Source organism: Balaenoptera ricei, chromosome 3 (assembly GCF_028023285.1).
Source record: "Balaenoptera ricei isolate mBalRic1 chromosome 3, mBalRic1.hap2, whole genome shotgun sequence".
In the NCBI taxonomy this organism is placed as follows: Eukaryota; Metazoa; Chordata; class Mammalia; order Artiodactyla; family Balaenopteridae; genus Balaenoptera; species Balaenoptera ricei.
In genome coordinates, this window is record NC_082641.1 from 49,960,895 (window position 1) to 49,984,801 (window position 23,907).

Here is a 23,907-nt window from a genome sequence, read left to right on the forward strand (position 1 = left end):
CTCACCTCTCTCAGCCATCATAGAATTGGAGATATTTAGGGCTTTAATCTGGATTAGGCTTTGGCTTAAGGGAATGTTATGCCTGATTTGATTTTCTATCCAGACCACAAAAACTTTCTCCATATAAGCAATAGGGCTGTTTTGCTTTCTTATCATTGGTGTATTCACTGAAGTAACAGTTTTAACTTCCTTCAAGAACTTTTCCTTTGCGTTCACAACTTGGATAACTGATTGGCACAGGGGTTCTAGCTTTCAGCCTATCTCAGCTTTAAACATGCCTTCTTTGCTGAGCTTAATTATTTCTAGCTTTTGATTTAAAGTGAGAGACATGTGATTCTTCCTTCCACCTGAACACTTAGAGGCCATTGTAGGGTTATTAATTGGCCTAATTTCTATATTGTCGTGTCTCAGGGAATAGGGAGGCCTGAGGACAGGAAGAGAGACAGGGGAACAGCCGGTTGGCGGAGCAGTCAGAACACACACATTTTTTTTTTTTAAACATCTTTATTGGAGTATAATTGCTTTACAATGGTGTGTTAGTTTCTGCTTTGTAACAAAGTGAATCAGTTATACATATACATATGTTCCCATATCTCTTCCCTCTTGCATGTCCCTCCCTCCCACCCTCCCTATCCCACCCCTCTAGGTGGTCACAAAGCACCGAGCTGATCTTCCTGTGCTATGCGGCTGCTTCCCACTAGCTATCTATTTTACATTTGGTAGTGTATATATGGCCATGCCACTCTCTCACCCTGTCACACCTCACCCCTTCCCCTCCCCATATCCTCAAGTCCATTCTCTAGTAGGTCTGTGTCTTTATTCCCGTCTTGCCACTAGGTTCTTCATGACCTTTTTTTTTTCCCCTTAGATTCCATATATATGTGTTAGCATACTGTATTTGTTTTTCTCTTTCTGACTTACCTCACTCTGTATGACAGACTCTAACTCCATCCACCTCACTACAAATACCTCCATTTCATTTCTTTTTATGCCTGAGTAATATTCCATTGTATATATGTGCCACATCTTCTTTATCCATTCATCCGATGATGGACACTTAGGTTGCTTCCATGTCCTGGCTATTGTAAATAGAGTTACAGTGAACATTTTGGTACATGACTCTTTTTGAATTATGGTTTTCTCAGGGTATATGCCCAGTAGTGGGATTGCTGGGTCATATGGTAGTTCTATTTTTAGTTTTTTAAGGAACCTCCATACTGTTCTCCATAGTGGCTGTATCAAATTACATTCCCACCAACAGTGCAAGAGTAGAACACACACATTTATCGATTAAATTTGCTGTCTTAAATGGGCATGGTTTGTGCACTCCAAAACAATTACAATAGTAATATCAAAGATCACTGATCACAGATCACCATAACAAATATAATAATAATGAAAAACTTTGAATATTGTGAGAATTACCAAAGTGTGACACAGAGACCTGAAGTGAGGAAATGTTATTGAAAAAATGGCACCAATAGACTTGCTTGATGCAAGTTGCCACAAACCTTCAGTTTGAAAAAACAGGCAATATCTGTGAATAAAGCAAAGTGCAATAAATGGAGGTACGCCTGTATCTGGGGGAAAAGTGGAATCTATTTTTTATGTGCTTTAAGAGGTACAAAACCTCTCTGTGTCTAGATGTAAACTTGACATTGAAAAAGAATTTCTTAAGATAAAATCATAAAATCAACTTTGTTGTCTCACAGTAGCCTGTGCATAAGCATCCTGTGGGGCTATTTTACTTTGACCTTTTGAATGAAAATTTTAGATATATTCCATAGCCTATCTGTTCATTCTTATGAATAGAAAGTCTCTGGTCTCTTGAGCATGACTTGTACGTAAATGTTCGTAACATCTTTGTTTGTAATAGCCCCAAACTGGAAACTACATCCATATCCATTAATAAGTGAAAGGAAAAACAAATTGTAGTATATCTATACAGTGGAATACTATTCAGCAATCAAAAGCAATAGGCTATTGGTGTATACAACATGGATGGATCACAATATAAATATGCTGAGTAAAAGAAGCCAGACAAAAATTAGTATATACCATATGATTCCATTTATATAAAACTCTATAAAATGCAAACTAATCTTTAGTGACAGAAAGCAGAGCAGCAGTTGACAGGGAGGAATGAGAAGGAGAGTTTCTATAAAGGGATACAAAGGAATTTTATGGGGTGATGGACATGTCCAACATCTTGATTGAGGTGACAGTTTCATGGGTATGTACATAGGTCAACTTTATCCAATTATACACTTTAAATATGTGCAATTTATTGTACAATAATTATATCTTAGTAAATTCATTAACAACAAGAGCCCTCGGTTCAGCGTCATGGCCCACTCCTGGAGTCTGAAGTCCTCAGCAGGCCTGTTATGTGTGTGTGGCCCTTAGCCCTTATCTGCACACGTCTGCACTGGGAGAATGCGGAGACAGAAAGCAGGGTGTTGTGGTTTCCAAACAGGCTGCCCCTCAGGTTTTCAAAGTGGAGGGGGTGGCAGCCCTGCTGGGGAAACCTGGACTCCTGGTTTTCCTTAGACAGAGACCGATGAGCAGAATGTGCCAGAAATCCAAGGGGATTTGACACATGGGCAATGGTGGAAGCGACTGGTGTGTTGATCTGGAGAAGAGGGGTGAAGGGAACCACAGTGCACAGTTTTTACTGACTCCATGCTTCCCGGAGGTGAGAATCAGGACAAAGAAGCAAAGATCAAAATTTAGTTTAATCAAAAATTAATTCTCCAGTCTCTTGGGGTTGGGGTGGAAGTGCTCTTTTGGTTTATGTAAGATTCAGTCAGTTTTTTTCCTTCCTGTATTATTGAGATATAATTGACATTCAGAACTATGTACGTTTAAGGTGTACAGCATGATAATTTGATTTACATACATCATGGAATGTTTATCACAGTTAAGTTTAGTGAACGTTCATCATCTCCTATAGATATAAAATTAAATGAAAAAATATTTTTTTCCTTTTGACGAGAACTCTTAGGATTTACTCTTAGCAACTTTCATATATAACACATAGCAGTGTTAATTATATTTCTCATGTTGTACATTACATCACTAGTACTTATTTATCTTATAACTGGAAGTTTGTACATTTTGACTACCTTCCTCCAATTCCCTCTTCCCCCACTCTCTCTGGTAACCACAAATATGATCTCTTTTTCTCTGACTTTGTTTGTTTTTGAAATATAATTGACCTACAACACTACACTAGTTCCTGGTACACAACATAGTGATTTAGTATTTAGTCAGTTTCTTTTACTTCCCCTTTGTTCTGCCTTTTTTCTCTTCTTCTGAGTGCATTCTGGTGATATTTGAACTCTTTATTTTTAAAAGGTTACTTCTGGTATGTAAACAAATTTGGGGACCAAATTTCTGACTTGTTTATTTATATGTTAAATACCAAAATTTTTGTGCCAATTACAGTGACCATAGTTTCTTTTCAGAGTCTTTGAGAGATGTTGACATGAAATAATATCTCAGCACTTCTTAGAGCTGAGGACCCACGCTCTGTAGTGTTAACAGTAGACTTGTGAATGTAAATAAGTAGACATACTAATTTTAGATGGGGGGAAAAGCTTTCAACATTCTTAGGGGAAGGAAACCTTAAAACTTCCCATCTGAAATAAACAAGTGTGTGATTTATGGATTTGGGACAGTTTGATAACATATTTGTATATGAGAGGAATAGCCTATTTTGTGGATATTTCATTGGATTAATTGGTTTTAAAAGTATTTACTGAGTACGTATTATCTCGCAGGCATCGTGGTGGGGCTGTGGGCACAGCTGTGATCAGGCCACTGCCCTTAGGTTATGCTGGTATATTTGTGTGTCCTTGGATTTTTAGCTGGAGACAGGAGACTTTTCATTTCATGTTTTAAATTCTTGGGGGTATGTGTTTGAAAGGAATATGGAAACAAGATACATATTTTCCCTAAGTGAGAAAGTTGAAACAGAAGGATAGACACAGCTTTAAGAGTTTCATTCTCTCTCCACCGGTGGCTTGCTGGGTCACCTTGCACAGGGTTTATTTTCTCAAAACCCCTTTCCCCTGACAGCCTTGTAATAGGGAGCTCATAATTGTTTGCACAGTGTTCTGAAATCTTCAGAAGCAAGCTGCTGTAATTGTGAAATGATATTCAAGAGACAAAGGATTTGAGGCTAGTGTCGGTTTTTCTTTTCCTAATGCAAGTATCTGTTATTTTTCTCAGTGAGGGTAACCAAACAATGGAAGCTGCCAAATGTTTATGATAGAAATCTCTTGCTTTGAGATTTGGATCCTGTGTGGGAGGATTTTTGATTATTTATAATTGTTTACTTTTAGCAGGTGACCTGATTTTTTTTCTTTCTACCTTATAATTACTTACTTTATAGTTACAGTGTTGAAAGCATGAAGCTAATATTCTTAAGAGTTTTCATCTGTCTCATTTCTAGTTTCCTTTCCCCAGCAAAACAATCAGAGCAGTAGCACCATTTTCAGGAGCGCAGCCACTTCGGGTGGGTTCAGCCTGCGTCAGTGAGGTGAATAACAACCACCACAAAACATAATGCACACATAGGCTGGCGAGGTAATTGTGTGTGTGTGTGCGTGTGTGTGTGTGTCTGTGTGAGAGAGAGAGAGATAGAGACAGAGAGAGAGAGAGAGAGAGAGAAATTAACATTTCACCAGTTATCTTACTGAAATCTTATGACTTGACTTCAGAATGCGTTTTGGAAGTTTATGAGTAATATTTTTAGATTAATTATAACTCCGTACCAGTGATCTTGGCAGCCACTTTGTTTGCCATTGTTTTTTTTTTTTTAACATCTTTATTGGAGTATAATTGCTTTACAATGGTGTGTTAGTTTCTGCTTTATAACAGAGTGAATGAGCTACACATATACATACATCCCCATATCTCTTCCCTCTTGTGTATCCCTCCCACCCTCCCTATCCCACCCCTCTAGGTGGTCACAAAGCACTGAGCTGATCTCCCTGTGCTATGCTGCTGCTTCCCACTAGCTATCTATTTTACATTTGGTAATGTATATATGTCCATGCCACTGTCTCACTTTGTTGCAGCTTACCCTTCTCCCTCCCCGTGTCCTCAAGTCCATTTTCTATATCTGCATCTTTATTCCTGTCCTGCCCGTAGGTTCTTCAGGACCATTTTTTTTGTTTTTTTTTAGATTCCATATATATGTGTTAGCATACGGTATTTGTTTTTCTCTTTCTGACCTACTTCACTCTGTATGACAGACTCCATGTCCATCCACCTCACTACAAATAACTCAGTTTCGTTTCTTTTTATGGCTGAGTAATATTCCATTGTCCTGGCTATTGTAAATAGAGCTGCAATGAACATTGTGGTACATGACTCTTTGTGAATTATGGTTTTCTCAGGGCATATGCCCAGTAGTGGGATGGCTGGGTCATATGGTAGTTCTATTTTTAGTTTTTTAAGGAACTCCATACTGTTCTCCATAGTGGCTGTATCAATTTACATTCCCACCAACAGTGCAAGAGGGTTCCCTTTTCTCCACACCCTCTCCAGCATTTATTGTTCATAGATTTTTTGATGATGGCCATTCTGACTGGTGTGAGGTGATACCTCATTGTAGTTTTGATTTACATTTCTCTAATGATTAGTGATGTTGAACATCCTTTCATTTGTTTGTTGACAGTCTGTATATCTTCTATGGAGACATGTCTATTTAGGTCTTCTGCCCATTTTTGGATTGGGTTGTTTGTTTTTGTTTTTTTGATATTGAACTGCATGAGCTGCTTGTAAACTTTGGAGATTAATCTTTTGTCAGTTGCTTCATTTGCAAATATTTTCTCCCATTCTGAGGGTTGTGTTTTCGTCTTCTTTATGGTTTCCTTTGCTGTGCAAAAGCTTGTAAGTTTCATTAGGTCCCATTTGTTTATTTTTGTTTTTATTTCCCTTTCTCTAGGAGGTGGGTCAAAAAGGATCTTGCTGTGATTTATGTCATAGAGTGTTCTGCCTATGTTTTCCTCTAAGAGTTTGATAGTGTCTGGCCTTGCATTTAGGTCTTTAATCCATTTTGAGTTTATTTTTGTGTATGGTGTTAGGGAGTGTTCTAATTTCATTCTTTTACATGTAGCTGTCCAGTTTTCCCAGCACCACTTATTAAAGAGGCTGTCTTTTCTCCATTGTATATTCTTGCCTCCTTTATCGAAGATAAGGTGACCATATGTGCATGGGTTTATCTCTGGGCTTTCTATCCTGTTCCATTGATCTATATTTCTGTTTTTGTGCCAGTACCATACTGTGTTGATTACTGTAGCTTTGTAGTATAGTTTGAAGTCTGGGAGCCTGATTCCTCCAGCTCCGTTTTTCTTTCTCAAGATTGCTTTGGCTATTCGGGGTCTTTTGTGTTTCCATACAAATTGTGAAATTTTTTGTTCTAGTTCTGTGAAAAATGCCATTGGTAGTTTGATAGGGATTGCACTGACTATGTAGATTGCTTTGGGTAGTGTAGTCATTTTTAAAACGTTGATTCTTCCAATCCAAGAACATGGTATATCTCTCCATCCGTTTGTATCATCCTTCATTTCTTTCATCAGTGTCTTATAGTTTTCTGCATACAGGTCTTTTGTCTCCCTAGGTAGGTTTATTCCTAGCTATTTTATTCTTTATGTTGCAGTGGTAAATGGGAGTGTTTCCTTAATTTCTCCTTTGGATTTTTCATTGTTAGTGTATAGGAATGCAAGAGATTTCTGTGCATTAATTTTGTATCCTGCTACTTTACCAAATTCATTGATTAGCTCTAGTAGTTTTCTGGTAGCATCTTTAGGATTCTCTATGTATAGTATCATGTCATCTGCAAACAGTGACAGTTTTACTTCTTCTTTTCTGATTTGGATTCCTTTTATATCTTTTTCTTCTCTGATTGCTGTGGCTAATCAACCTTGTCTTATTCCTGATCTTAGAGGAAATGGTTTCTGTTTTTCACCATTGAGAATGATGTTGGCTGTGGGTTTGTCATATATGACCTTTATTATGTTGAGGTAAGTTCCCTCTGTGCCTACTTTCTGGATGGTTTTTATCATAAATGGGTGTTGAATTTTGTTGAAAGCTTCTTCTGCATCTATTGAGATGGTCATATGGTTTTTCTCCTTCAGTTTGTTAATATGGTTTATCACATTGATTGATTTGCGTATATTGAAGAACCCTGCATTCCTGGGATAAACCCCATTGATCATGGTATATGATCCTTTTAATGTGCTGTTGGATTCTGTTTGCTAGTATTTTGTTGAGGATTTTTGCATCTATATTCATCAGTGATATTGGCCTGTAGTCTTCTTTCTTTGTGACATCTTTGTCTGGTTTTGGTATCAGGGTGGTGGCAGCCTCGTAGAATGAGTTTGGGAGTGTTCCTCCCTCTGCTATATTTTGGAAGAGTTGGAGAAGGATGGGTGTTAGCTCTTCTCTAAATGTTTGATAGAATTTGCCTGTGAAGCCATCTGGTTCTGGGCTTTTGTTTGTTGGAAGTTTTTTAATCACAGTCTCAATTTCAGTGCTTGTGATTGGTCTATTCATATTTCTATTTCTTCCTGGTTCAGTCTTGGAAGGTTGTGCTTTTCTAAGAATGTGTCCTTTTTCTTCCAATAAAAAGGTTGTCCATTTTATTGGCGTAGAGTTGCTTGTAGTAATCTCTCGTGGTCCTTTGTATTTCTGCAGTGTCAGGTGTTACTTCTCCTTTTTCATTTCTAATTCTGTTGATTTGAGTCTTCTCCCTCTTTTTCTTGATGTGTCTGGCTAATGATATCAATTTTGTTTATCTTCTCAATGAACCAGCTTTTAGTTTTTTTGATATTTGCTATTGTTTCCTTCATTTCTTTCTCATTTATTTCTGAACTGATCTTTATGATTTCTTTCCTTCTGCTAACTTTGGGGTTTTTTGTTCTTCTTTCTCTAATTGCTTTAGGTGTAAGGTTAGGTTGTTTATTTGAGATGTTTCTTGTTTCTTGAGGTAAGATTATATTGCTATAAACTTCCCTCTTAGAACTCTTTTGCTGCATTCGATAGGTTTTGGGTCATTGTGTTTTCATTGTCATTTGTTTCTAGGTATTTTTTTTTTTTGTAACATCTTTATTGGAGTATACTTGCTTTACAGTGGTGTTTCTAGGTATTTTTTGATTTCCTCTTTGATTTCTTCAGTGATCTCTCGGTTATCTAGTAGTGTAGTGTTTAGCCTCCATGTGTTTGTATTTTTTACAGATTTTTTCCTGTGATTAATATCTAGTCTCATAGCGTTGTGGTCGGAAAAGATACTTGATACGATTTGAATTTTCTTAAATTTACCAAGGCTTGATTTGTGACCCAAGATATGATCTATCCTGGAGAATGTTCCATGAGCACTTGAGAGGAAAGTGTAATCTGCCGTTTTTGGATGGAATGTCCTATAAATATCAATTAAGTCCATCTTGTTTAATGTATCATTTAAAGCTTGTGTTTCTTTATTTATTTTCATTTTGGGTGATCTGTCCATTGGTGAAAGTGGGGTGTTAAAGTCCCCTAGTATGATTGTGTTACTGTCGATTTCCCCATTTATGGTTGTTAGCATTTGCCTTATATATTGAGTTGCTCCTATGCTGGGTGCATAAATATTTACAATTGTTTTATCTTCTTCTCAATTGATCCCTTGATCATTATGTAGTGTCCTTCTTTGTCTCTTGTAATAGTCTTTATTTGAAAGTCTATTTGGTCTGATATAAGAATTGCTACTCCAGCTTTCTTTTGATTTCCCCTTGCCTAGAATGTCTTTTTCCATCCCCTCACTTTCAGTCTGTATGTGTCCCTAGGTCTGAAGTGGGTCTCCTGTAGACAGCATATATACGGGTATTGTTTTCGTATCCCTTCAGCCAGTCTGTGTCTTTTGGTTGGAGCATTTAATCCATTTACATTTAAGGTAATTATCGATATGTATGTTCCTATTACCATTTTCTTAAATGTTTTGGGTTTGTTATTGCAGGTCTTTTCCTTCTCTTGTGTTTCCTGCCTAGAGAAGTTCCTTTAGCATTTGTTGTAAAGCTGGTTTGATGGTGCTGAATTCTCTTAGCTTTTGCTTGTTTGTAAAGGTTTTAATTTCTCCATCGAATCTGAATGAGATCCTTGCTGGGTAGAGTAGTCTTGGTTGTAGGTTTTTCCCTTTCATCACTTTAAATATGTCTTGCCACTCCCTCTGGCTTGCAGAGTTTCTGCTGAAAGATCAGCTGTTAACCTTATGGGGATTCTCTTGTATGTTATTTGTTATTTTTCCCTTGCTGCTTTTAATATTTTTTCTTTGCATTTCATTTTTGATAGTTTGATTAATATGTGTCTTGGCGTGTTTATTCTTGGATTTATCCTGTATGGGACTCTCTGCGCTCCCTGGACTTGATTGACTATTCCTTTCCCATATTAGGGAAATTTTCAACTGTAATCCTTCAAATATTTTCTCAGTCCCTTTCTTTTTCTCTTCTTCTTCTGGGACCCCTGTAATTCGAATGTTGGTGCGTTTAACATTATCCCAGTGGTCTCTAAGACTGTCCTCAATTCTTTTCATTCTTTTTTCTTTATTCTGCCTTGCGGTAGTTATTTCCAGTATTTTATCTTGCAGGTCACTTATCTGTTCTTCTGCCTCAGTTATTCTGCTATTGATTCCTTCTAGAGAATTTTTAATTTCATTTATTGTGTTGTTCATAATTATTTGCTCTTTAGTTCTTCTAGGTCCTTTTTCAACGTTTCTTGTTTTTTTTGCATCCTATTTCCAAGATTTTGGATCATCTTTACTACCATTACTCTGAATTCATTTTCTGGTAGACTGCCTGTTTCCTCTTCATTTGTTTGGTCTGATGGGTTTTTACCTTGCTCCTTCATCTGCTGTGTGTTTCTCTGTCTTCTCATTTTGCTTAACTTACTGTGTTTGGGGTCTCCATTTTGCAGGCTGCAGGTCTATAGTTCCCGTTGTTTTTTGTGAATGCTTCTAGTGGCTAAGGTTGGTTCAGTGGGTTGTGTAGACTTCCTGGTGGAGGGGACTATTGCCTGTGTTCTGGTGGGTGAGGCTGGGTCTTGTCTTTCTGGTGGGCAGGAATGCGTCCAGTGGTGTGCTTTAGGGTGTCTGTGAACTTATTATGATTTTAGGCAGCCTCTCTGCTAATGGGTGGAGTTGTGTTCCTGTCTTGCTAGTTGTTTGGCATAGGGTGTCCAGCACTGTAGCTTGCTGGTTGTTGAGTGGAGCTGGGTCTTAGCGTTGAGATGGTGATAATATCTGGGAGAGCTTTCGCCATTTGTTATTACGTGGAGCCAGGAGGTCTCTGGTGGACTAGTGTCCTGAACTCGGCTTTCCCCCTTCAGCGGCACAGGCCAGACACCATGTGGCTGGAGCACCAAGACCCTGTCAGCCACATGGCTTAGAAGAAAAGGTTGAGAAAAAGAAAGAAAGAAAGAAAGGAAGAAGTTATTAAAATTAAAAAAATTTAAAAGTTTTTAAAAATTAAATAGTAATAAAAAAAAGAAAGAAGGAAAGAAAGAAGAGAGCAACCAAATCTAAAAACAAATCCACCAGTGGTAACAAGTGCTAAAAACTATACTAAAAAAAACAAACAAAAAAAACCCCAAAAAAAGCCAGACAGAACCCTAGGACAAATGGTAAAAGCAAAGCTATATAGACAAAATCTCACAAAGAAGTATACACATACACACACAGAAAAAGAGAAGAAGGAAAAAAAAATATATTTACCTATAAAAAAAAAGGAAGAGAGCAACCAAATCAGTAAACAAATCTACCAATGATAATAAATTCTAAATACTAAAGTAAGAGAAACATAAAACCAGAAACAAATTAGATGCAGAAAGCAAACCCCAAGTCTACAGTTGCTCCAAAAGTCCACCGCCTCAATTTTGGGATGATTCGTTGTCTCTTCAGGTATTCCACAGATGCAGGGAACATCAAGTTGATTGTGGAGATTTAATCCGCTCCTCCTGAGGCTGCTGGGAGAGACTTCCCTTTCTCTTCTTTGTTCACACAGCTCCTGGGGTTCAGCTTTGGATTTGGACCTGCCTCTGCATGTAGGTCCCCTGAGGGTGTCTGTTCTTTGCTCAGACAGGACAGGGTTAAAGGAGCAGCTGATTCGGGGGCTCTGACTCACTCAGGCCGTGGGGAGGGAAGGGTACGGATGCGGGGCAAGCCTGCGGTGGCAGAGGCCTGCGTGTCATTGCACCAGTCTGAGGCGTGCCATGTGTTCTTCCAGGGAAGTTGTCCCTGGATCATGGGACCCTGGCAGTGGCAGGCTGCACAGGCTCCTGGGAGGGGAGGTGTGGATAGTGACCTGTGCTTGCAAACAGGCTTCTTGGTGGCCACAGCAGCAGCCTTAGTGTCTCGTGCCCGTCTCTGGTATCCGTGCTGATAGCCGTGGCTCATGCCTGTCTCTGGAGCTCGTTTAGGCGGTGCTCTGAATCCCCTCTCCTCATGCACCAGGAAACAATGGTCTCTTGCCTCTTAGGCAGGTCCAGACTTTTTCCTGGACTCCCTCCCGGCTAGCTGTGGTGCACTAGCACCCTTCTGGCTGTGTTCACGCAGCCAACCCCAGCCCTCTCCCTGGGATCCAACCTCCGAAGCCAGAGCCTCTGCTCCCAGCCCCTGCCCGCCCCGGCGGGTGAGCAGAGAAGCCTCTCAGGCTGGTGAGTGCCAGTCAGCACCGATCCTCTGTGCAGGTAAAATATGGAACGCTTCATGAATTTGTGTGTCATCTTTGTGCAGGGACCATGCTAATCTTCTCTGTATCATTCCTATTTTAGTATATGTGCTGCTGAAGCAAGCACATAATTATAATTTTAAAACTCATAAAATCTTTGTGAAATATTTGTTGCCTGAGTCAGACTTGACCTTGTACTTATGTCTGATTCATATGGTGTCGTAACAAAGTTAATAACATCATCTAACATTCTCCCTGCCTAATGACTTCCATATTCTTTTAAGATAGTGTAAGTTTTCAAAAGAGTCATGAATATGGGCAGGGGACCCTGGCTTTTGCAATCCCAAGGTACCATTGTTCCATTTTTCTTCTGCCCTAAGATTGAGACCTTAGCCAAAATGACCCAGAAAAAGCCTTCCAAATATTGAATTTGTTAATGAACTCCCCTTCCCATGATAGTTTTTATCATAATGAGAGAATATGAGGTAGTTCCATGATAACTGATAGGGCCATCCAGTTAAATATGGCAGACTAAGCACCTTTGCTACTTGTATTTATTTTTGTGAACACATGTATTCATCTTTGCTACTTTCCACAGTCTCATGTATTTATCTCTGCTACTTTCTATAATCTCATGAGAAGGACAATAAAGAAATGAGTGTAAACTCATAAGGACAGGAAACAGGAAAGGAGAAGACGGTAGGTAAGCCTTGTCAAAATTTTAGAATTTTCAAGGTATGGAAGCAACCTAAGCCCATGAATAAATTAATGGATAAATAAAATGTGGTATATATGTATACAATGGAATAAAAATCGGTCATGAAAAGAAGGAAATCCTGCCATTTGTGACAAAACGTATGAACTTTGAGGGCATAGAACCAGAGTGTAGAATGGTGGTTGCCAGGGGTGGGGTGCGGTTAGGGAGATATTGGTCAAAGGGCACAAATTTTTAGTTTTAAGATAAATAAGCTCTGGAGATCTGATGTAGAGCGTGGTGACTATAGTTAGTAGTACTGTATTGTATACCTGAAATTTGCTAAGAGAGTAGATCTTCAATCTTCTTACCACACACATACAGACAAAGGTAGTTGTGTGAGGTGATGGATATATTCATTAACTTGATTGTGGTAAGCATTTAAAAATATATACATATATCAAGTCATTACATTGTAGACCTTAAATATATACAATTTTTATCAATCAATCCTACCTCAGTAAAGTTGGAAAAAATATATAAAAAGCAAATCCTACAAAAAAATTTTAGAACTGTGGCTGTCCAATATAGCAGCCATTAACCACATGGGGCTACTTACATTTCAGTTGCTTAAAATTAAATAAAAATTTAAAAATTTAGTCATTCAATTCTATTAGCTAAAGTTTTAAGTGCTCAGTAGCTACATGTGGCTACCATGTTGTACAGCATGGATATGGAACATTTCCATCGTGGCAGAAAGTTCTATTGGACAGTGCTGTTTAAAAGATGGAAAGTAAACAGACAAACAGGAACTGAGTTACGTTTCTCTACTAAGTGCCTGCATGCGTGTAGTGGGTTGAATGGTGGCTCCCCAAAAGATATGTCCACGTCCTAATTCCAGAACTGGTGAATGTGATTTCGCTGGAAAAAGACCCTTTACAGATGTAATTAAGTTAAGGATCATGAGATGAGATCATCCTAGAGTACTGGGTGGATCCTCATTCCAATGATAAGTGTCGTTATAAGAAAGGAGAGAAGGTGATGTGAAAATGGAGGTAGCAATTGGTCTTTGGCTGCCATGGGCCAAGTAATTCCTGGAGCCACCAGAAGCTGGAAGAGGCAAGGAAGGATCCTCCCTTGGATTTTTCAGAGGGAGCCCTGCTGATTCCTCAGTTTTGGCCTTCTGGCCTCCAGAACTGTGACGAAATAAATTTCTGTTGTTTTAAGCTACCAATTTTATGATGATTTTTTACAGCAGCCCTAGGAGAATAATAGATGGGGGAGGTCAAGAAGACTAAGTGTTTACTAAATGAAGAGTGTGAACCAGAAAGGCTCCAGAATGAGAGAAACTAGGCATGCATGAGGGCAGGACTGAGGTGCCTTCCTGTGAGAATCTGAGAGTAAGACTTTAATCCAAAAAGGGGAATTTATTAACAGAGTATCCCACAGATCATAAGGGTATCTCTTAGAGAAGAAGGGTTTTACATGGGCCAGACATCCCAAACTGTGGCTAGGCATCCCCCTGCCCCCACTCAGTACCAAGAGCATCAGATCTGTCCTGTCCCAGAGGGCAGAGGGATAGTTGGTGTTATCTTAGCTGTGGACTGAAGTACCAACTGACCTCATCCCCTGAGCACTTGGTTCCCTGAATGTTTATTTCTTCCTCTAGAGTTTTAGAGAAATTTTGCACTGTGCCTGATCCCTTCTTTGCTTCCTGCTTTGCTCTCACCTGTTTACCCAGCCTCTTCACTCCTGAGAGGTTTCTTCCCTCATCCTGCATGTGAGGTCCACCTCTGAAATGCATAGAACAGAAGGATTATCAGAGTGATCCCAAGGAGCACCCCTTAGCATATAGGGCTAATTTTGTGAAATCATGATTATAGAGAGGTAAATTTTTAGCTGTACCTGACATAGGGTGCACAAATAGGAGAATATCTCTTCTCTTTCCAAAAGGCAGAAGATACTGTCTGCTGTGCTGGGCCTCTGTGACCACCTTAGGGAGCAATAACAAAGCCAAACAGACCCTCACTGTGCTCCAGAAGGTAGTTAAACTCAGGGGCCAAGAGAGCCACAAAGAAAAAGCAAGTCTTGAAAGTTTCTGAGAATGAAAGAAACTCGATTGACTGTTTCCTAGGTGTGAGATATAAAATAAGTCACTTAACCACCTGAGGCTCAATATATAATGGAGGTTGTTGTGAGAAATAAGTAAATAAAAGGGAGGGGGGTGAGGTGATACTAGTCCAGTTCATGTATATTCTTTTACGTTCCAGTATGGGCCTGAGCAAGATAGGGAAACTGAGTTTGTGGGGTGTTGGATTAAAGTTACACGTATATATGTCCATGTGTGGGCCCCAAATAGTTAACACAATGTCAAGAAGAAAAACAACGCAATTACTGGCCACTTGGAGTCTTTTCTCTATGACCCGAAGAATAGAGAACATTGACAACATCTGGCTGCAGAAGTACCTTTCACTTTCTGGTACCACCAGAAATGCTGCCTTCTTCTTCTTCTTTTTTTTGTTTTTAACAAATATATTTATTTATTTATTTTTGGCTGCGTTGGGTCTTCGTTGCTGCACGCAGGCTTTCTCTAGTTGCGGTAAGCAGGGGCTACTCTTCGTTGCAGTGAGCGGGCTTCTCATTGCAGTGGCTTCTGTTGTTGCAGAGCACGGGCTCTAGGTGCGTGGGCTTCAGTAGTTGTGGCTTGCGGGCTCAGTAGTTGTGGCTCTCAGGCTCAGTAGTTGTGGCGCACGGGCTTAGTTGCTCTGTGGCATGTGGGATCTTCCCGGACCACGGATCAAACCCGTGTCCCCTGCACTGGCAGGCAGATTCTTAACCACTGCGCCAGCAGGGAAGTCCACTGGCTTCTTTGGACATAGTGTAGTTTTGGTCCCTGGATGTCTCCAACTGGGTTCTGAAGGTTCTCTTTGCACCTCATGAGTTTGGAGAATCCAGAGGCACTGGCTTCCCAACTCTTAAGGAATATTAGTTCAACTTTGATTCCTTCAAACCAATACAAGCACGGGAGGAATCTGGATCTCTTATGTTATTTTAGTTTTTATCCTGACCTTGAAATTATTTATTCATTTTGTTTTAGTTTTTAAAATTATATTTAAATATCTGCTACCTAAACACATCAGCTACCTGGAATCAGTGAAAAGGTTTCCTTGAGAATTTTGAGATTTGGCATTCACAACTGAGTTCTCATTTAACACATTGCCTTTCATTTCACAGAAAGTCCTTGTCAAATTTTGCTCTTGTAAGTTGAATATAACAGCCGAACAGCTTTTTTTTCTTTCTTTCTGTGGGGAAAATGTGCGTTATTATAGAGTTGAAGGACTTCATTTTAATGTTGCAATCACTTCCTTAAAGTACTTTAAATTTGAATATATTTTCCCTTTTATAGTCCTCTAATTTCCAGCTTTGATTTGCAAAAAATGATTTGTTTTTTTGATGGAACACAATTTTCAAAGGTAATTAAAATAGTCTCCAGATAGGGAGACAACTAGCAAGATTAACAAATTATGTCACTTCTTTAAGTTTTATATTTATAGCAAAACCACATGTGTTTTATATGCAGATTTAACAAACTTTTGCATGTACTTGGCCTGGGAAATAGGGATGTTAGTGGATAATGACTTTGACTGTAACACTAGGAGAGATGAGACACTTCTATTATAACAGGCTAGGATCAAACTCTTCTATTAGAGCCTTTTTAGTCTTGTTTCTTAGCGTTCCACATTGCTTTTATAATTAGTTTCAAACTTAATCCTATAAAATTTGGCGGGGAAAAGAAAGAAGGACTTATGTGAAAATTCACATTTGCAATAGGATGAGTTTTAAGCTATTTAGCACAGACCTTTGATGACATATTAAGACAGAGATGCCCAAAGGAAGAAATAAAGGGGTTTATAGTTATGTTACAGCTGTAGAATTACCCTAGATTTCTCCCCAGAGATAGAGTAATAATCTGGGGGCTTGAAGGCTGCCCTTAAGAATAGGGTAAATATTTACAGGTGTGCGTTGAACTAGATTTATTCTGTTGTATAAAAATTCTGTTATATAAAAAAAAAGATACATAAAGAATTTTTACCGGGAATTCTCTGGTGGTCCAGTGGTTGGGACTCCACACTTCCACTGCAGGGGGCATGGGTTTGATCCCTGGTTGGGGAACCAAGATCCTGCAAGCTGTGTGGTGCAGCCAATAAAAAAATTAAAAAATTAAAAAAAAAAAGAATTTTTACCAATCAATAAGACAGAGATGAATGCTTTTATAAAAAAAAAATAATAGCTTGATGGATATCAATATTTAAAATATAAAAGAAGATACTTGGTTAATAAATATAGTGAAAAATATTCAGTTTTATTAATAATCAACAAATGAAAATGAAAACACAGATACCACTTTGCCTATTAGATTTGAAGAGATCAAACAGATTGATAATATCCCACATTAGTGAAAGTAAGGGGAACCAAATATTTATTACATGAGCAGGGTATGAGCAACAAGCTTCTTAGAGGGCAAGGTACACAGAAGAAAATCTTACAAAAATTTATAGAAGTCTGACTCGGCGATCCCATTTCTAGAGTAATCTCAAAGAAGTAATAGGACAAATCCAAGAATGTTAATGATGGCTTTAGAAACAACTAAGCTCTAAGATATTAGTTAAATATATCATAGAACACTCATACCATTAAATATGCAGCCACTAAAAAGAGTGATATATATTTTACTAGGAACTGATTCTCTTTGTCTCTCAAATTTCTGCAAGTTTTGAGAGCAGAGGCACTGACTCCCTTTGTTCCAGATTACCTTTTCAAGCATGTTTGCATAGTGAATAGCCTTGGAAAACAGAGGTGGCTTCCTCCAGAGCAAAGAACAGGCATGCTTGCTGAAAAGATTCAGATGCTTAAAGCTCAGTTATTTTCCCGAAGTACAGCCCAGGGTGTATGCAGGTATTATCTGGCTCTCTTTGCAATGCCTTTGGGAATTGGAGATTGGGAAACTGGTCTAACAAAATACTGACGCTTTGCTTTTGCCATTTTTGTCAGTAATAGTCCTTTATCTCTGACCCAGGAGTCTTGTGTCTTCTGTCAGTATTCATGAAACTGTACCATGTTAACTTGTTAGCTTGTAGTGTAAAATCTCAGGCTGTCACAGTTCTTGACCTATCTTTTTTCCTAATTAAAATTTTCCTGGTTTATTTTTACCAGTGCTTTTTAAAAATTTAAGTAATATGTATACAATGAGGGATATAAAGATGAAAAAGTAAAAATTCTTACTAAGACCTCTTTGCAGAAATACATACTATTCTGTAACTTGTTTTGTCAAGGGTCCATGAAGAAAAAAAATTCTTTAAAGGTGAAAATCACTCACAGTAACTCTAGCTCTTTCTAAGCTAAACTTATCAAAAGATCAAACTTTTATCAAGTACTGAGAAGATATTAGGATAGCTAGTCTTTTTAATGGCTATCTATGATACCATAGATCCCATCCCTCCATTGCATGGAGGTTTATAGTTTATTTAACCAGACTCCCATTGATAGTTCGAGTTTTGGACTAACACAAACAGTGATACGGTAAATCCTTGGTGGATTAATAGGCTATAACTATAAACTAAAATAAAAGCATTCTCAGACCTGTGCTGAAGTGTTTTTAACCACAGGGATCAGTTGGGAGCCATAGGTTCATTTCATAGAACTAGGTCAAATTGTTTTTGAAAAATAAACCAAAACAAAAAGCTATTAAATTGTATGTATAGTGTGTCTTGTTTTGAATGTATGAACAAGGAAAAGTCTGAAGAGAAGTCACTAAAATGTTATCAGTGGTTAATTCTGGGTTGTGGGATTAACGTTGACCTTTATTTCTCTTTGTAATCTTTCATATTTTCTGATTTTTTTGTACTGAGCATGCATTACTTTTATAATCAGAAGGTTAATAAAATGACTAAAATGAAGAGACAAGAGACAAAAAGGGCTAGGGTGAAAAAATGGGGTATAGACACCAGACGTCAAATGATATGAATGAAAACTTTTGTGTCAAAGACATTCAAATAAGGCGACGGTTTTTAATTAGAGTTGTTTGATGCACGCTTAGCATTTCTTGAGTTCAGAGGAAAGAAATACTTTTCAATAAAAATAAAGGCCTTTGTAAAAACCAGGCCTTCATTTATTCTTTTATTCATTCTCCATGGTTATATTTTTCTATCCTATGTTTATTATTAATCAATTATGTTTCCAAAGTAACTATTCTATGCCTAGTCTTGCTTAGATGCTTTAGCAGATACAATATCGGGAACAGGGATAATATGCTTTACAGTGATTTTACCTAGGAATTTCTCTCAGTTCGTGGTTAATTGAGGGCTTTATTCCTGTTCTGTTTTATCGTGCTTTTGATCATTTTATTGCTCATTAGTCTGTTTTCTACAAGTGTGTGGATAAGTGCAAGGATGCAGACACAAAATTGAGTCATCGATTTAGTCACATACTGATCAAATGAGGGTCTTGCAGAGAAATTACAGTGAGTCCCCTGACACATTAGCTGCTCATTTTTGGCCAGAATGTGTATGTGTTCATCAGATGATTTATGGATTAACAGCTAGTGGTTTAAATAGCTCTTTCCCCTTAGTTAGCAGTTTACATGGAAACACTAAAGCATATGATGACAGGACTGAATGTGCACTTTTCTGGTTAGCGGTTATCAGATTTAGACCCTCACACTTAGCCTCTGGTAGTAGAGAGCTAGTTCCTATTAACAATCCTTTTTTAATCCCTCTTCCCACCCGTAAAAATGACTGTCCTGATTTTCAGGGATGCCACCTTACATCTGCTCTTAATTTGGTCCCGAGTCCTATGTATGAATAGTGTTAATGAGTCTGACTTCTTTCATAACATTTCTGACCTAGTACCTGGAAATAATATACCTTTTCAGCTCAGAGAAATTCCTGGTAGGTCAAGAAGCACTTTAATTTATTTAAGGGGAGACCTTCAGTTCATGCTGGGAGACAGTAGTTAATTTGTAAGTTTGTGGTGGGGTTTTAAATGCTACCATTAAGCTTGACAAAGTAGTTGATGGCATTTGGTCATGTTTTGTTCTCCCAGAAGCCTCTGGCTGACTTAAAAATAAATCATTACAGACAGACCATTAAATTTTATGAACTGTGAATGTGCTCAGTAGTCCAGTATAATAAAATGTGCTAAGCTTCTCCACAGGCCATTGCTTTTACCTGAGGTCATGTGCACATTTCAAATACTGCTGACCATCTAAAAGGTGATTATTCCAATACGATGACTGCATGGCCAAGGCCTTTTTAAAGCATTTGACTGGGTTTGACCTATTGGTAAGGTGAGATTAAAACTTTGGTAGTATTACTGAGTGTTAAGTCTAATGAAAACTTTTGGTTTTGGTCAGTGTCTAATTAAAACAACTTCTGACTGCATAAATGTTACCTATAGTCTATGAAAATGATGATAAAAGGTTGTTTTCTTTAATCTACAACACTTTAAAAAAAGCAACTCCAATGCAACTCTAGTTTTCCCTAAAAGAAAACAATGACTGAATTTTTTTATACTATTATGCACATGGTTATATAAGTTCTCATTTTATAAAGTCTCTGCAAAAAAATGGAAAGGAATTCACCATGACGGTTAATAACTGAGTTTGCATTCTGGTTCTAGTTCTTAAGCTGCTTGACAGTGATTTAGAGACCTTGTCTCTAAAATAAGAATAATATCAGGGTCATTGATTATCTCAAATAAGGCAATGCCGCAAAAGCAAACTTAGAAGTGACTGTACGTATACGAAAGTTTACTGTATTGTTGTTTTCATTGATATTTGCATAGCACCTGCTAATTGCTTTTAATATTCTAAGATCTATGGGGTGGGTATAGGCTATCTAGGCAACAAATCATTTCACAAAACTCAGTATGGTTTCTCTATTCATTGGAAGCAGCATAGATGAAGAATCACTGGGACCTAAGAATTTGATATTGTCAAAGAAGCAACCCCATTTTCTTTCTTTTTTCCTCCATTTCTGTTTTTTTTTTTTGTCCTTTCTTTCTCATTTGCTTAAAAAAATACACCTTACCCACAAACCCTCTTTATCAAGACAGCATGTGGATGTGTGACATGTTACGACTTTTACAGACCCACTGACCAAAGACCATCAGAAACATACCTGTAGTCAAAAAATGTTAAGTCTAATAGTAGGGAAGCATGTACACATGGGCGACCCTGGGTAAGACACTTAATAAGGTTTGGGGATTAGAGTCAGCCAGAGGGTGGACTTGGTGGGGATTAGTCAGAATTTGGAAACTAGGTGAGTCTGTGGTCTTATCTTGGACTATATGGTCTGAATGAGCAGCTGTTAAAACATTTGGGCTAAGATAGTTCGTCTTACATGCCACAATTGAGTACAATTTATCTATTTCATGACTCATGGTGTAATTTTGCAAGCTGTGAGTTCTATTTCAATTCTTGGTTACTCTTTCTTGAGCCTGAGCTGAAGGAGAGCCCATGATCTCTGGGACATGCTCAACCTGGATCTGTGCTGTTGTCCTGCGCCTGCGGATCAGAAGGTTATTCAGAGAATGCTGTCTGCAGTTGAATTAGAGTTAGTTCCTCATGTCTGGAACATTGTATGTTCCATAATCTATTTGGATATGGATTGATTAGATTTGCCAGTGTCTGAATAATTAGTCATCCACCTGGTTTGTTAGAGATTACCATGATTAAAAATGGAGTTGTCTGCTAACAATTTATAACCTTGAACCAGCAGAGAGGCAAGAAAATAGCCAAGAGGATATGGCACAAAACCATGCAAAGCACTGCAAGTTAATCAGTGGTTTCTGCCTCTGGAGAGGTTTGGTTTGGAAGGTATTAGATGGAAGCCGTCTACCTCATATAGTCTTCAATTTTGGGACTAAAAAGCCTTGGACATCATCACTCAGTCACAGTTGACCTTTCCTGCTGGTATCAGTGGTACCTGTCAATTATTTCCTGTAGTATCGTGGTCCAGGGTATATGGCACACTCCTTTGCTTAGGTTCTTTTGGTGTTTATCCTAGAAGATTCAGTTCCTAATCTTAAGCTGATGGCAGGGGCTTTTAGGTGAATATAAGGAGAAAACAGATACCCTTTTGGATGACATGATTAAAGGGCTCTGGTTAACTTATTATACTAACTAACAGTATTAGGGTAGAGGAGAGTGGAATTCTATATTAAGCAAAAATACATAATTGTTTTCATAAGGATTTAGTCATGGATTTTCCTAGATTTAGAACATGAGAAGGATTGTGAAGATCTTGACAAATCTCCAGGCCTTCAATTTATGCACAAAAGTATACGTGAATGTTACTAGTTGACAAGCGTGCTTTAACATAGAGGCAAAAATATTTTGTACACAGTCATTGTATCATCTTTTATATGAACATAAATATGCTTCTAAGTTAAAACGCATGATTATTGAAATATATTTATATTAACTCATTTTACTTGTATATAATTCATCTTGGAAGGCTGAACTACTCTTTTGAGTGACACTCTTAAAATAGGATTTATCTTATGGAAAAACATAAGATAACCAGTCTCCTGTTTGAGTAAACTTTGAAAACTCTGTAAAGAGACTGATCATTTAGTCTTAGAAGAAGAACCTAACTTTTTACCCAAACTACTCCTTTGCATTTTATAAATTGGTAAGGAATTCAGTTCCTCACAAGCTTCATAAGCTTCATTCCCACTCAAAATGAAAAATATATTCTCATCAATTTTTAAATGTAAAAAGTGAATATGTTTAGACTACTCTTGATTAATATTTATTTTGATTGAAAAATGCCAAAAATTCATGTGTGGCTGATATTTTCGAGCAGAGAACCTGTATCTTGATCTTAATAGTTTTAAAAGCTAACTTTTAGTTTTGTTTCTTCTTTCCTTGGTTGCTACCCAAGTCCCAATGTTTGTTATTTCCTAAAGTGACAGTTTTAGCAGAATTTGAAGTTTTGTTCCTATAATAGTATGAAACCATTAAAGAAATAAGTTCAGTTTCATCTTGGCATTTATTTGCGAATGGGATACTATTTTTGGACGGCAGGCTGACATCTGTCTAAGTTATCTTCTAATTAATCTGACATAAATATTCTGAGGCGGTATTTTTCTATACCATTGGTCTCTCAACTTTTAAATTATGCCTCCATCAGCAAAATACTTTGAAAATGTCTCTCTGTAAAATGTGTGTGTCTAGTTTTTTCAAATTGTGTACACGTACTATTGTCATTCTGTGTGTTGAATATTAAGAAAGTCTTCTAATTCTGAGATAAAAATAGAAATTCTATTAATTTAAAACATAATTTCTGGGGTACATAAACCCCATTTTCGAAACTACAGTCATAGTTCTCATTCTTTTTTCTTTTTTTTTAACGTTCTAACTTACCAGGTACTTGTAATTTATTTTATTTTATTATTTTATTTATTTTTGTCTGCGTTGGGTCTTCGTTGCTGCACGCGGGCTTTCTCCAGTTGTGGCGAGCGGGGGCTACTGTTCGTTGTGGTGCGTGGGCTTCTCATTGCGGTGGCTTCTCTTGTTGCGGAGCACGGGCTCTAAGCACGCGGGCTTCAGTAGTTGTGGCTTGCAGGCTGTAGAGCACAGGCTCAGTAGTTGTGGTGCACGGACTTAGTTGCTCCGCGGCATGTGGGATCTTCCTGAACCAGGGCTCGAATCGTGTCCCCGGCATTGGCAGGTGGATTCTTAACCACTGCGCCACCAGGGAAGCCTCTCATTCTTAGTGATTTTTCTGCTCTCATGTTTCTTCAGGATGCGTCTCACGTCTATAACGGGGTAGTGATTCTCAGCTGGGGAGAGAATCTGAGAGGAGACACCTGAGAAAGGTGATTAGAAAAGGCCTGCCCATGACCCCCATGCAAACCCCCTGCCCTGCTATTCTTGCCACCCCAGCCATTCCATCTCATGGAAGTGTGGTGACTGCTAGAAACAGTTTGTTTTGTAAGTAGAATCATTTTAAAAATGTGCTGGGAGAATCTATGACTTAAGGGTTTTACGGGGACTCTCAATTTGTGATGTAAATAGTCATTTGCTTTTGGGGGGTATAAATCCATATTTCCATATGCTGTTGGCCTAAGGAGTTCTCTAACATGAAAATATTAGGTGATGGCAGGGGGACCTGATCATGAGAGGCTCAGAAGCTTTCATTTTAAGTGTCAATTAGAATGGATGATTGAAGACAATAACCCGATAATTCAGACCAAATTCCTTCCTTTTTTCTGTTTTTCATTTTAAAAAATTGAGGAATAGTTGATGTACAACATTATATGTTACAGGTGTACAATATAGTGATTCACATTTTTTGAAGGTGATAATCCATTTATAGTTATTACAAAATATTGGCTATATTCCCTGTGTTGTACAATATATCCTTGCAGTTTATTTTATACACAATAGTTTGTTCCTTTTAATCCCCTACCCCTATATTGCCCCTCCCCCTTCCCTCTCCCCAC

At 38.1% G+C, this 23,907-nt stretch overlaps 1 protein-coding gene and 1 non-coding gene across 5 annotated transcripts in view; one reads left to right on the top strand and one right to left on the bottom strand.

Annotated features, from left to right (window-relative positions):
- Positions 1-23,907, top strand: part of IPO11 (importin 11) — a 487,981-nt gene that overhangs the window by 313,519 nt on the left and 150,555 nt on the right. The window lies entirely within an intron of this gene.
- Positions 11,726-11,832, bottom strand: LOC132364268 (U6 spliceosomal RNA). The gene has a single exon (XR_009502807.1). It is a non-coding gene; the product is annotated as a U6 spliceosomal RNA (small nuclear RNA).